Source organism: Paralichthys olivaceus, chromosome 18 (assembly GCF_024713975.1).
Source record: "Paralichthys olivaceus isolate ysfri-2021 chromosome 18, ASM2471397v2, whole genome shotgun sequence".
Taxonomy (NCBI): domain Eukaryota; kingdom Metazoa; phylum Chordata; class Actinopteri; order Pleuronectiformes; family Paralichthyidae; genus Paralichthys; species Paralichthys olivaceus.
The window spans coordinates 711,116-723,568 of NC_091110.1; the positions used below are offsets into that span (position 1 = coordinate 711,116).

Genomic DNA, 12,453 nt, shown 5'->3' on the forward strand with positions numbered 1-12,453 from the left:
CATCAGTACCAATTACAAGATTTTCAGTTTTATTTTCACAGGCAATTTATAACTTGGTTTGGCGCATCAGAGTCATCTGGCACTAAATAAGGGAAGACACATGATGGATCAGATTTTTCTAACAAAAAGTAATTTATAAAGAACTAAAACAAAAAAGAAATTCAACTGATAAGGCTGACAGGAACTGAATTCCAGACCAAAACAAGATCAAATTAATGCTACAGAAATCAAAACTCATCTGAATGGCAGGATGAGCATGGCTATTATTATATGAGGCAGTGGCCAGCTACCTCTACTTCACTGATGGTCCCCAGCTCCAGTTAATGTAAAACATAGAGAGTTTTAGATAAAGGACCCGTGCGTAGCAACCTAACAAAAACCAGTGCCATGTTTAGATGACTAAATTACGAGTTTTGATTTGCATATGATGCTTGCATCTTTTGAAGAGAGCCATGTGGTATATCTAGACATACTCCCAGACCAGCCAACCATTTTATTTAACCCGAGAAGGGACATTGCGATTGACTGCTTTTTTTTCAGCTACACCCACCCACACACACACACACAGCAATACACCCAGTGTCCTGTCAGATCCGGCTTTAACTGATTCTTTGCTTTGCCACGAATAAAACAGGGTATATAGGGATACATCCTGTTTCCATCCTTTCGCACAACTTTCATTTCAATTCCATTTAGATGCTCCAGTCTATTCATGTAGAAAATAACACTGTTGACATCAAGAAGCTATAGAGATTTTAACTGCATGCTTGGTTTTGAGCAAAAATACTTCACAATGTCTTATTTGGTGTGTAAGTTCACACAGAATACCAATGAAAAGTAAATGCCACCAAAACTTCAGTGTCAGGACTAGACTACTGCTGTGTGTGTTGCTCTCCACTGACGCATCTGGCATACAGGCAAGTCCAGATCAGTCAGTTCTATTAAATTGGTCTTAGAGATGTGGACTTTCTGCAGAAAACACAGAATGGAAAACATGCAGTTTGTAATGAGTAAAAATGTATGCCTGTTTGAGACCGATATCGTGATGTCTCCTTTTACTCACCTTTCCAGTGCTTTTGTTTTTCCGATAGGTGACTTTATAGTGCAGCTGGTCAGCAAAGATGTCCCTGATGTTCAGCTGGTGGCCATCTTTAAACAGGGCGGTGAGTGGGTCAGTCACATACAGGGTGGTTTTCTTTTGGCTTTCAATCACCTCCAGCTTGAAGTCAGGTTTGCCTATCTCAGCTGTGGAGAAGGGAGGGAGACTGTCACCTGTGCATGTACACCACTGTATGACTGTTAAAATGTAAGCCTATTTCTTATGTTCTCAGGTTATATGACTGTAAATGTTGTTTACTCTTAGCGACACAAGAGGGCGCAAGAGCACACACAATAATTAATGTGATGAATGTTCATGTATTGTATGTGACCTAATGGACTTCCCGTACATGGACATTTTTATGCGTGACTTTTCATATTCCAGTCAGTCCGCGCTCAACCCAACTGGCAGATGGCCACATTTCATTGTTCCTAAATAAATGTCCTTAAATGAGAGAAGTCGTCAGACTCCTTCCTACGCATCGTCAGCAGCACCACTCTGCTGATAAAACTCAACAGGTTATGGGCCCAGGAGACGTTTGGAGGAGAAAATAGTCGACGAAAGCCAAGAAAGTTGCAACGGATCGCGTGCTGAAGAAGGCTGCTAACCTGAGGAGAGGGGCAAGCTAGCATGGCAGAGCAACGAAGGGCAAGTAGCAGCAGGCTACATCGACAGGTATTCGACGGCGACGAGGCAAAGTATGAAGTTTGGGAAACTAAATTGTTGGGACACTTTCGTTTATTAGGGCTGAAAGACACTGTGTTGAATGAGCCAGTAACAGAAGCTGAAATAGCAGCAGATCCTGATAAAAACGCGGACGCGTATGCAGAGTTGATCCTACTGCTAGATGACAAAAGTCTGTCTCTGGTAATGAGAGATGCGCAAGATGATGGCAGAAAAGCATTACATATTCTGAGAGAATATTATGCAGGGAAGGGAAAGCCTCGTATAATTAGTTTGTACACCACACTGACCTCACTTCAAAAGTCCATCGGTGAAAGTGTAATGGACTATATCATTAGAGCAGAGACCGCCATAACTGCTCTGAGAAGCGCGGGAGAAACGCTGGGGGACAGTTTGCTGGTGGCTATGGTGCTGTAGGGATTGCCAGAGAGCTTCAAGCCATTCGCAATTCATGTGGCGCACACCTACGACAACATCACATTTGCTGACTTCAAGACCAAATTGCGGAGTTTCGAGGAAACCGAGAACATCAGAGGAACCGGGTCGAACGACGACAGCGTGATGAAGACCCAGGGGAGAACCGGACGGCGACCTCCCAGTAGCAGCGCACATGGACCAGGCAAAGACGACAGGGAGATGGTGTGCTTCAAGTGCGGGACCAAGGGGCACCGAGCGAGAGCGTGTCGACAGAAGACGTGGTGTAGTGTTTGCAAAAATGACACACACAGGGACGCGACATGCAGACGAAAAGACAAAGACAGAGACCGAAGGGACGGCGTGAGCAAAGTGTCGGAGAATGCTGAGGTAAAGGAGGACTTCGCGTTCAAGATGGTGGACGGACGGGCCAGTGACCAGCGGCAGCCGGCGCGCACCATCCAGGAGAGGGGCCTGATGGTGGACACCGGGGCCACATCCCACGTCATCAACGACATCGCCTTGTTCACAAGTTTCGACAGCACCTTCAGGCCGGAGACTCACAGCGTCGAGTTGGCTGATGGGACCAGATGCAGCGGCGTCGCTCAGCAGAGAGGCACGGCAGTGGTTACCCTCATCGACAGCAGTGGACGGCGGTGCAATGCGAAACTGTTGGACGCTCTGTATGTGCCGTCGTACCCGCAGCACATTTTCTTGGTGAAGGCAGCAACCACGAATGGGTCTACAGTCGTCTTCAAAGAAAGCAATGATGTCTTGATAACCAGATATGGTACCAGGTTTGACATTCATGTGTTTGGCAGGTTGTACTACCTGCACACTGAGATTGAGTCCACTGATGATAAGTGTAATGCAACCCACGACATCCAAGCATGGCATGAGATACTAGGCCACTGTAATTATGATGATGTGCTTAGGTTACATGATGTTGTTGATGGTATGCAGATCAAGGGGAAAATGAGTAAGCCTGAGCAAGAGTGTGAAGTGTGTATTCAAGGGAAGTTTACACAAACTAGAAATAGGAATCCCGATGCCAGAGCAAAGGCTCCTTTAGAAATGATACACACAGACCTTGCAGGTCCAATAGCCACTGAGTCATTAGATGGGTACAAATATGCACAGTCTTTTACTGATGATTATTCAAATACAGTGTTTGTTTACTTTCTAAAGAAAAAGAGTGATGCAGTGCAGGCAACTGAAAAATTCCTTGCAGATGTATCCCGTTATGGGAAGGTGAAGTGTATGCGATCTGATAATGGAACTGAGTTCACAGGTGGTGATTTCCAGGCACTGCTGAGGAAAAGCAAAATTAGGCATGAGACGACAGCTCCGTACTCACCGCACCAAAATGGAACAGCAGAACGTGGGTGGCGTACTCTTTTCGAGATGGGCAGGTGCATGCTAATTGAAAGTGAGTTACCAAAACACCTTTGGCACTACGCAGTACAAACAGCCGCAATGGTACGCAACAGATGCTTGAACAAGCGCACAGGGCTGACTCCTTACGAGATGTTGACAAACAAAAAGCCCAATGTGTCCAGAATGCAACGATTTGGGTCTGTTTGCTACACTTATAAGCAGGAAAAGGGGAAGCTTGACTCAAGGTGTGATCAGGGGCGTTTTGTGGGGTACGACAAAAATAGCCCAGCGTATTTAGTGTATCACTCAAATACAAACAAAGTGCAAAAACACAGGCTGGTGAAATTTGTGAGCAAAACAGCTTCAGAAAAACAAACACAGACAGATGAGCCAGATCTAATTGATGACAGTGTGGGGCACAGAGTCAGGACTAGGGGGACGCAGGGGGTCAACAGGAGTGCAGAAAAGGCTCTAGAGCAAAATGAACCCGGTGAAAGTCCAGATTGCGATAGTCCAAGGGCAGCAAATGAGTCTACTGAGAGTAGGCGGTATCCAACAAGAGAAAGGAGGGCACCAAATTACCTAGGCGAATTTGTGACAGAAGACAGTGATAGTGACGGGATGCATGTCACAGTAGACTACTGCTGCAGAGCAGTTTGTGGCATTCCGCAAACTTATGGTGAAGCAATGCAGTCAGACAATTCAAAAGAATGGAGAAAAGCAATGAATGAGGAAATCCAGTCTCTAAATGAGAATAAAACCTTTACCCCGACAACACTACCCGTGGGCAAGAAACCAGTGGGGGGTAGGTGGGTTTACGCAATCAAGTCTGGTGTAGATGGGAATGACCAGTACAAAGCTCGATTTGTCGCCAAGGGCTACAGCCAGAAAATGGGTGTAGACTATGGGGAAACGTTTTCACCTACAGCAGATCTAACCAGTGTTAGAATTTTGCTACAGAAGGCAGTGCAGGAAAATTTACTGGTCCACCAAATGGACGTGAAAACCGCGTTCTTACACGCCCCCATAGACCACGAAATCTACATCAATCCACCAGAGGGCTATGAAGAAAAAGAGGGTGTAGTCTATAGGCTAGAGAAATCGCTTTATGGTCTCAAACAGTCTGGAAGAAACTGGAACAGGGTTTTACATGATTGCTTAACTGAAAATGGTTTCACACAAAACCAAGCTGACCACTGTGTTTATTCTCAAGAGTCTAAAGAAGGGAAAGTGATCTTAATTGTGTGTGTAGATGACTTGATCATCGCTGCAAGCGATGAAGGAAAACTGAAAAAGGTGAAAGGGATGCTTGCAAAGCAATTCAAGATGAAAGATTTGGGGCAACTCAAACATTTTCTTGGTATTGATTTTGATTTTTCTGATGAATGCATTAAGATGTCACAAGAGAAGTACACTCACAAAATTCTACAGTGTTTCAACATGTCAGAATGCAGGGTGAGAGATACTCCTTGTGAGCAAAAGCTCGAATACAGTAATGATGCAGTTAAAATGACAGATATCAGGATGTACAGAGAGGCCGTGGGCAGTCTGATATACCTGACGACCTGCACTAGGCCTGATCTGAGTTTTGTGGTGAGCAGGCTGTCACAGTACCTAGATGAGCCTACAGAGGAGCAATGGGTTACTGTGAAGCATGTCCTGCGATACCTTAAAGGTACAGCAGACAAAGGTTTAACCTTTAGGAGAAGCACTGAGAATCTTGGTATGAAAGCCTACAGTGATGCAGACTGGGCGGCTGATACCAGTGATCGCCGCAGTACCACAGGATACTGTGTTAGTCTTAGTGAAAACAGTGCACTTGTTTCATGGAAGACAAAGAAGCAACCTACTGTTGCACTTTCCACATGCGAAGCAGAGTATATGGCACTTGCTTCTACTGTTCAGGAATGCCTTTACCTAGAACAATTACTGGAGAATATGGATGGTTACCAATACACACAAACGGTAATACACGAAGACAATCAGGGGACGATTGCTCTTGCCAGAAATCCTGTGAATAGAAAGCGTTGTAAACACATAGACATTAGGTATCACTTTATTAGGTCTACTGTGAATGAGGGTAAGGTGAATTTAATGTACTGTGCTACTGATGAAATGGTCGCTGATGTGATGACGAAGCCTGTCAGCAAGTTCAAACTGGGAAAGTTTGCAGGTCTTCTTTTTGGTGACTAATATGTGTAAGCCAAAGGTACACATTTGTTCGATCTTGTTTTGGTGTTTTTGTGTAACCAACCTGAGTACAAGTGGGGGTGTTAAAATGTAAGCCTATTTCTTATGTTCTCAGGTTACATGACTGTAAATGTTGTTTACTCTTAGCGACACAAGAGGGCGCAAGAGCACACACAATAATTAATGTGATGAATGTTCATGTATTGTATGTGACCTAATGGACTTCCCGTACATGGACATTTTTATGCGTGACTTTTCATATTCCAGTCAGTCCGCGCTCAACCCAACTGGCAGATGGCCACATTTCATTGTTCCTAAATAAATGTCCTTAAATGAGAGAAGTCGTCAGACTCCTTCCTACGCATCGTCAGCAGCACCACTCTGCTGATAAAACTCAACAATCTCTCATGGAAGTTACCATTTTAATTATGTTAGAGGCCAAAAAATTGTGAGCATTGACAACGCTGAAGCCATTTTTAGATATGACAGGTAAAGTGAGCAGTATTGGCTACAGAGTTTACCCATAGTCTGACTTTCAAACATGCACAAAACAACAGGAGGTTCGCTGCACAGACATGTTCACAACAGCAACACACACACAAACACTCTCTCTCACAGTGCTTTCACATTGAACGGAAGCGCATTGCATTCACTTGAAAAAAAAAAAAACTCTGTTTACAATGCATGTCTAAATCAATATTTTTTTCAGTTTTTCTGACTTTTTTTTTCCATTTTTTGGAGTCATTTTTCTTCTGTTTTTCGGACTATTTTTTTTTTTCTGCGTTTAGAGAGCATTTGAAACAATAGACGCTTTCATTCCTTTATTGAGAGCTAGATGTAATGGAAACAAACATGACCTGCTTGTTTAGTTTAATCAAGTTTTACTTTGATCTGGGTTTAAGACAATGGGAGATAGTCCTGTCTTTAAGTCATATAGATGGTATTATCATTAGTTTGTCGAATCTACGCAGGCACCTGAGGACTTTGCGGTTGCTCAGAAGGAAAGCCTATTCAGATCTGCTGAGATGGGGCATGTATGTGCGGGCAGGAGTCACCATAGGTCCATGGGAGTCACTTGCAGGTTGGAGGTTCCGAGGGAGTTCGAAGTATCTCGATAATTCAGAAATTCAGAAAAAAAACTACTCCGAAAAACAGATAAGAATTACTGCGAAAAACAGAAGAAAAAAAATTGTCAGAAAAACAGAAAAAAATATTCAAAAAAACAAACCAAAAAATAAATTACTCAGAAAAAACTGTTTTGTTTTTTTTTTCAAGTGAATGCAATACACTTCCGTAGAATTCTCCTGAAATTCTACGGACATTATACTAGGAGGCCAGGAGGAGAAAGTCTGCAAAAACTGGGGAGCGTCTCACTTGGACATTTGCATTCACACATGCACCTCCTCTGGCAAATATACTGAGGAACTGCTGAGTTTGGTGCATGTCAGAAAGCAGCTTGAGAAAGTCAGAGCTGAGCTGCAACAAGAGGTCATTGGGAAGGACCGGAGCCCTGACGGGCTCTGGGACAATTTAACAGCTGTTATTTCCAACACATTTTGTCAATTAGAAAAAAGTCTTCACGAGTGTAGCAGAAGAACGTACTGTCTTTGTAGGGGCAGAACCGTGGTGTGCTGGTGTGAGGGGACTCAATGAGGTCAGTGGTGGCCCCCTCGGGGTTTCGGACAGGACGTCAGCTGTGTAGTAGGCGTTCAGGTCAGTCAGAGAGCTGGACAGATCACACACTGTTTCTGTGGTCTGGATACAGTGAGGAGTCCTCTGATTGTTCCCTGAAACCCTGTAAAATTTGACAAGTTTCATATGGACATGAATGATGGATGAAAATAGTCTTATTTAGTCTATAATAGACACCAGATGAGCAATAAATTAGGTCTTAAGTCTGTCTAGTCTGGGTATCATTTATAACGCATACAGTCAGAAATAAATAATTTATTATCTGTGCAAAATAACATTGATGTGAATATACTGTGGAACAATGAGCTGAAAGAGCTGTTTGCAGCTGTTGGCATTTGTTAATTCTATTTGATTGTTGACATTGCTCTTGCCTCTTTCATTTTCTCTTATTGAATCACAAAGGTCAATTGACAATTGTCTTTTAGTTATCTTACTATTTAAAGAGCTCTGGCCTAAAATATACATTCCAGTAAAAGCTTTTACTGAATCAATAATGGAAAGACTCATTCCTGCAAGGTCACATAGCGGGAAAGTGTGAGGGCATTTGCTTTCCGTGGACACACTGACAAGATGAACGTTTCTGGGAATTAAATGCCATTTGTTAAAAGAGTTAAAGGGTGAGGGTTCGGATGCAGGTACTTACGTAGAGTACTCCACAGTGTAGCTGTAAGTGGCTGATGGTTTTGGTTCCCAGGACAAAATGGTTTTAAAGTTGGTTGATTTCCAATTTTGTGCTTGGGGATAGGAGCCTGGAAAATGAGACAATTTGTGTAAGATACTATACTAACATGATTTAAATGAAGGTTATAGTGACACACAAATGTTGACTCCTGTCATTGTGAAAGAAAACAATACACCAAAGGTGTTTTATATACTTTATTAACTTATACAAGTAATTTCCATAGGTGAGCTGTACAGGGGACTGTCACACAGTGATAGGGCCTTAGTGCCATAAGTTTTAAACTATTAAAGGCCCAGTGTGTAAGATTTAAGTGAAAGGGAACTATTATTTAATGTAGAATAATTCTCATAATGTTTTCACTAGTTTATTTCATCTAAATTGTATGAATTGTAGTTTCCTTACCCCAGAAAAGGCCCTTTAAATTTAAATACTTCGAGGGGACCCTCTCTACAGAGGCCACTATGTTTTTTACATTAGTCCAGACTGAACAAACTAAACACCTTTTGAGTTTTCATGACAATTAAAGGCTGCTTCAGTTTCTTTTTCATGTTTGGAAGGAGAGCGTGAGGTGAGGGGTAATCAGTTGCAAAATGCAATTTCAACACTAGATATCACAAAATTCTACACACTGAACACTATTTAACACTAAACTACACTTTTAAGTAATAAACACTTAACACCTTAATTGAGGCCCGTCACAATATGTAGGACTACACACATTCATTAGAGAGAAAAAAGCTTTGCACAAATGAGGCACTGTGGACCAGAAAAAATTAAAAAAGCCACAAGTTCAGATACAGCACTTTGTCAGTGAGATAAGGTAATGTTAATGTTGTGAATAGAGCACGTTGCGATTGTCAGTGTAAAATATCCTTGGTCCTATATTTTATTGGACTGACTGTTCTGTCACAACCACAAATGTGTGGTTTTTATGATTACAAAGCAGCAGTAGAAAGTGTGGCGCCCAAAGAACATAAGAGAAGGGCTGTTTTTATATCAGCAGTCTGTTACCTTACCTTACCTGAGTCAGATCAGTCATTCAGTCATTTCTTATTAACAACAGCTATACAGTGTGGTAAGTCATTGCTGTTTCTTCGCAGTATGAGCAAATACTGAGAAGAAACAGCAGTCCCCCCCCCCCCCCCCCCTCATGTTACATAATGTTTTAGGTACTAACAAATACCTCAACATTAAATTGTTACAGGTAATCTTAAATTCTTAAATGTGATTTACAGCCTATAAAGCACGAGTGTCCACTGGTGTTCAAACATTTTTTTTCAAATATTAATCCTGCAAAGTGTGTAGTGACTTGTACTGAAAACTCTATAAGACATGAAAACTGTAAAGAGTATTTCTATGTGTGCCGGAAATCTAAACATAAACACTAAATGAATGACTGTATGCTGCTCCTCCAGTGACCTGTTCATGTAGATCTGTTCATGTGAATCCAACTTTACATTTGCTATACATTTACATTTTCACACTCACAATACTACAAAACAAACTGCTCCACACAGAGAATCATAGTATTTGATATTGTATGTACATATCATATGTCGCGCTACTACAATTTGACTTTAAGGTCATTTGAGAGAACGCGTGGAATGAAGGGCGAGCAGCGTGGACTCACCTGAGGCGGAGTGTGTGGAGAGAAAGAAGAGTGTAGAGACGAGAGCTGCTGTGACTGACATCATCTCCTCTGATGTATTCCTAAAGGTTCTGTTCTGTGTCTGTGCTGCTACTGAGCGAGTACCCTGTGCAGTCTGTCGATCGTCTGACTCTCTTGCTGGAAACCAGTGGTTTTAGCAACAAGCGGGGCATAGCCAAATATGGAGCGTCCGGCCGTGGCGTCACCAGACTGACACAGCCACAGTATTGCAAATTACTATACAGCATGCTGTCCTGCTGAGGTCATCCGCCACGTAATCAACCTTACTGATGTATTATTAGTTATTATTGTTATTCATATTATTGTTGTTATTATTGTTATTATTGTTGTTGTTGTTATTGTTGTTGTTATTATTATTTCGACGTTTTGGTCAGTCAGCATATAATTATTGGACACCAACCAATCACAGCTATGAAATCAGCTCTATTCATTCATTCATTCTCTCACTTCACCTGGCAGATTCTTTGAAATCAAGTGAAAGAAAGAAACATGGAACATCTGTAACAAATTCCAAGTAAGTAACTGAGGCTGATTTCAGAAAAACCATTGTTGCAACAAAGTCCTCAAATTACAATGCATGCTCCAAATCAAGGGCTTCTATTACCTCAACACAAAAGGCCTGATATAACAAGTTTTCTTGTTCTGTGAAGGTGAGAGACAGTTTATAGGCCAACGTTAAACAATAGTCCACCTGAGTCGCAGTGGTTTCTGTGAATATTTCTGCTACCAACACCTGAACTCTTCTTCAGTATTCAACAGTTCAACATTCATTCCACGCTGCTCTACAACCCTCACAGACAAAAGAGATCAAATAATCAGGCACATGCAAAAACTTACATATTGCAACCTTGTAATGGTTGACTTGTTATTTTTAGTGACACTGTTGCGGTGTAATGTTCAATAACATTATTCAATCTTGTGATTGAATTAAGTTTCCAAATGTTAATAATTCAATCATATGTATTTTCCAAGTTGACGAAACTATTACACTTGAGTTCGACCAGGAACATATCAGATGCTATTATATTCCACTGTTTAAAAAAACAAATCCAGGTTTTTAAAAAAAAAGGTGGTTTGTGATAAACAACACAATAGTTTCCCCCCAGTATTTATTGTATGCAAAATAATTCATTAGACTTATTTATCTCAAAATGAGTTTTTCATTTGGCTCAATATTTATATATTTGCTTATTATTTTAATTACCACAAGAAGTTTTAAAAAGATGTAACAGGTGGTGAATATGTTTCATGACAGATTTATAAAAATTTTAATTTGGTTGGTCAATGTTCAACCGACACAAAGATGTTGGTAATGTGACTCAAACCGAGAGGTATAGTAGGTTCAGTGTCGTCATAGTGGGAATGGAATGGATGACATGCTTCCCGATGGTATGTTGACCATACAACCCTTACTACAGCGTGAGAGAACCTAAATATTCTAGAAGCTTACAAGCTCTGACCAGGTCGATGGCATCATCATGTCTCTGCAGAGGACATTAGTCAGGACTTCCACTAAGAGCTCAAGTGGGTGATCTGGAGGTCTATTCATAGACTGAGTGGTTTAGAGTTATGCTTCCAGACATACAGAGACACTGAGAGTGAGTTTGGACTGTGGTATGTTAATAGAGAGGTTTATACTGTGTTAACCACAGTTAATATTCCACGTTACTGAAAGGGAAGCCCTCTGTTGTTTGTCTTTGCTCTCATATGTACAGGGTGGCCAGCCTTTTCAAATCAGTCTTACTACTACATTACTTCACCACACACGGTAACCTGTTCAACAATGTAACTGTAATAAAATCTCTGCAAATTCAGTTTCACATGCAGATTAAATCAAGTGAAACTAGCAGCAGGAAGGTTGGAATGCATGTACAACACTATAGCTTTGTGAGATGATTAGGAAGGACTGTCAATGATTTGTAGCAAATTTCAAAGCAGAGACAGTGGTTGTTTAATGTAGACGGCAGTTTTTCTTCCCATGGAGTTGGCACATGTGGCACTTTGCCAGAGCTCCTCCCCCTGCCCCATTATCCTTCTAGTCCCACAAGCCCCCCCCACCCCTGGCAGTGAGGGGCCTGGCTGTATTACACTTCACCGTGGCTTGAATACCAAGGAACACTCCGAAGGGAAGGACTGAATCCAAATGACTAAATGAGTCCACCAACTGTTTACACAGGATAAAGCTTCAGGAACACATGCACACATACCTGCACACGCACACATGTCAAGAAAAGCAACAACAGCAGAGTTTAGTGATCTGTGTTGATGGGTGAGATTAAATTTAAATACCAGAGAAAAGCTTAATGCTCCCAGACCCTGGTGAATTATGTAATTCTATTTCAATTTCTCCCCCCAAAAAATCTTACCTTTATAGTACTGACTTCAGTGCAGCAATCAAGCATTCACTTGGCTCTGTGGTCCATTGCTTCTTTAGTCTTAGTCTCAGTGAACTTTATTGTCAACCAAACAATGCAACAGGTCACAGAGGATTCAAATTGCGTTTCCCCATACTCCAAATGTGCAAGTAATATATAACACACAACTTATAACAAACAACAAATAGTGCAAACAAACAACAACAATGGAAACAACATATACAGACAGACAATGGACCTATAAGTTGTATAAGAAAAAATAAATGAATAA

The 12,453-nt window shown here is 41.5% G+C and overlaps 1 long non-coding RNA gene across 1 annotated transcript in view; it reads right to left on the reverse strand.

Annotated features, from left to right (window-relative positions):
- Nucleotides 1–561: 561 nt before the first annotated feature.
- The window catches only part of LOC138405480 (uncharacterized), a 56,530-nt gene continuing 44,638 nt past the window's right edge, over nt 562–12,453 (reverse strand). The window contains exons 8-11 of the long non-coding RNA XR_011239223.1: nt 8,100–8,205; nt 7,367–7,559; nt 1,064–1,245; nt 562–969 (exon numbers count right to left, since the gene is read on the reverse strand). This is a non-coding gene — a long non-coding RNA (uncharacterized lncRNA). The remainder of the gene's footprint in view (nt 970–1,063; nt 1,246–7,366; nt 7,560–8,099; nt 8,206–12,453) is intronic.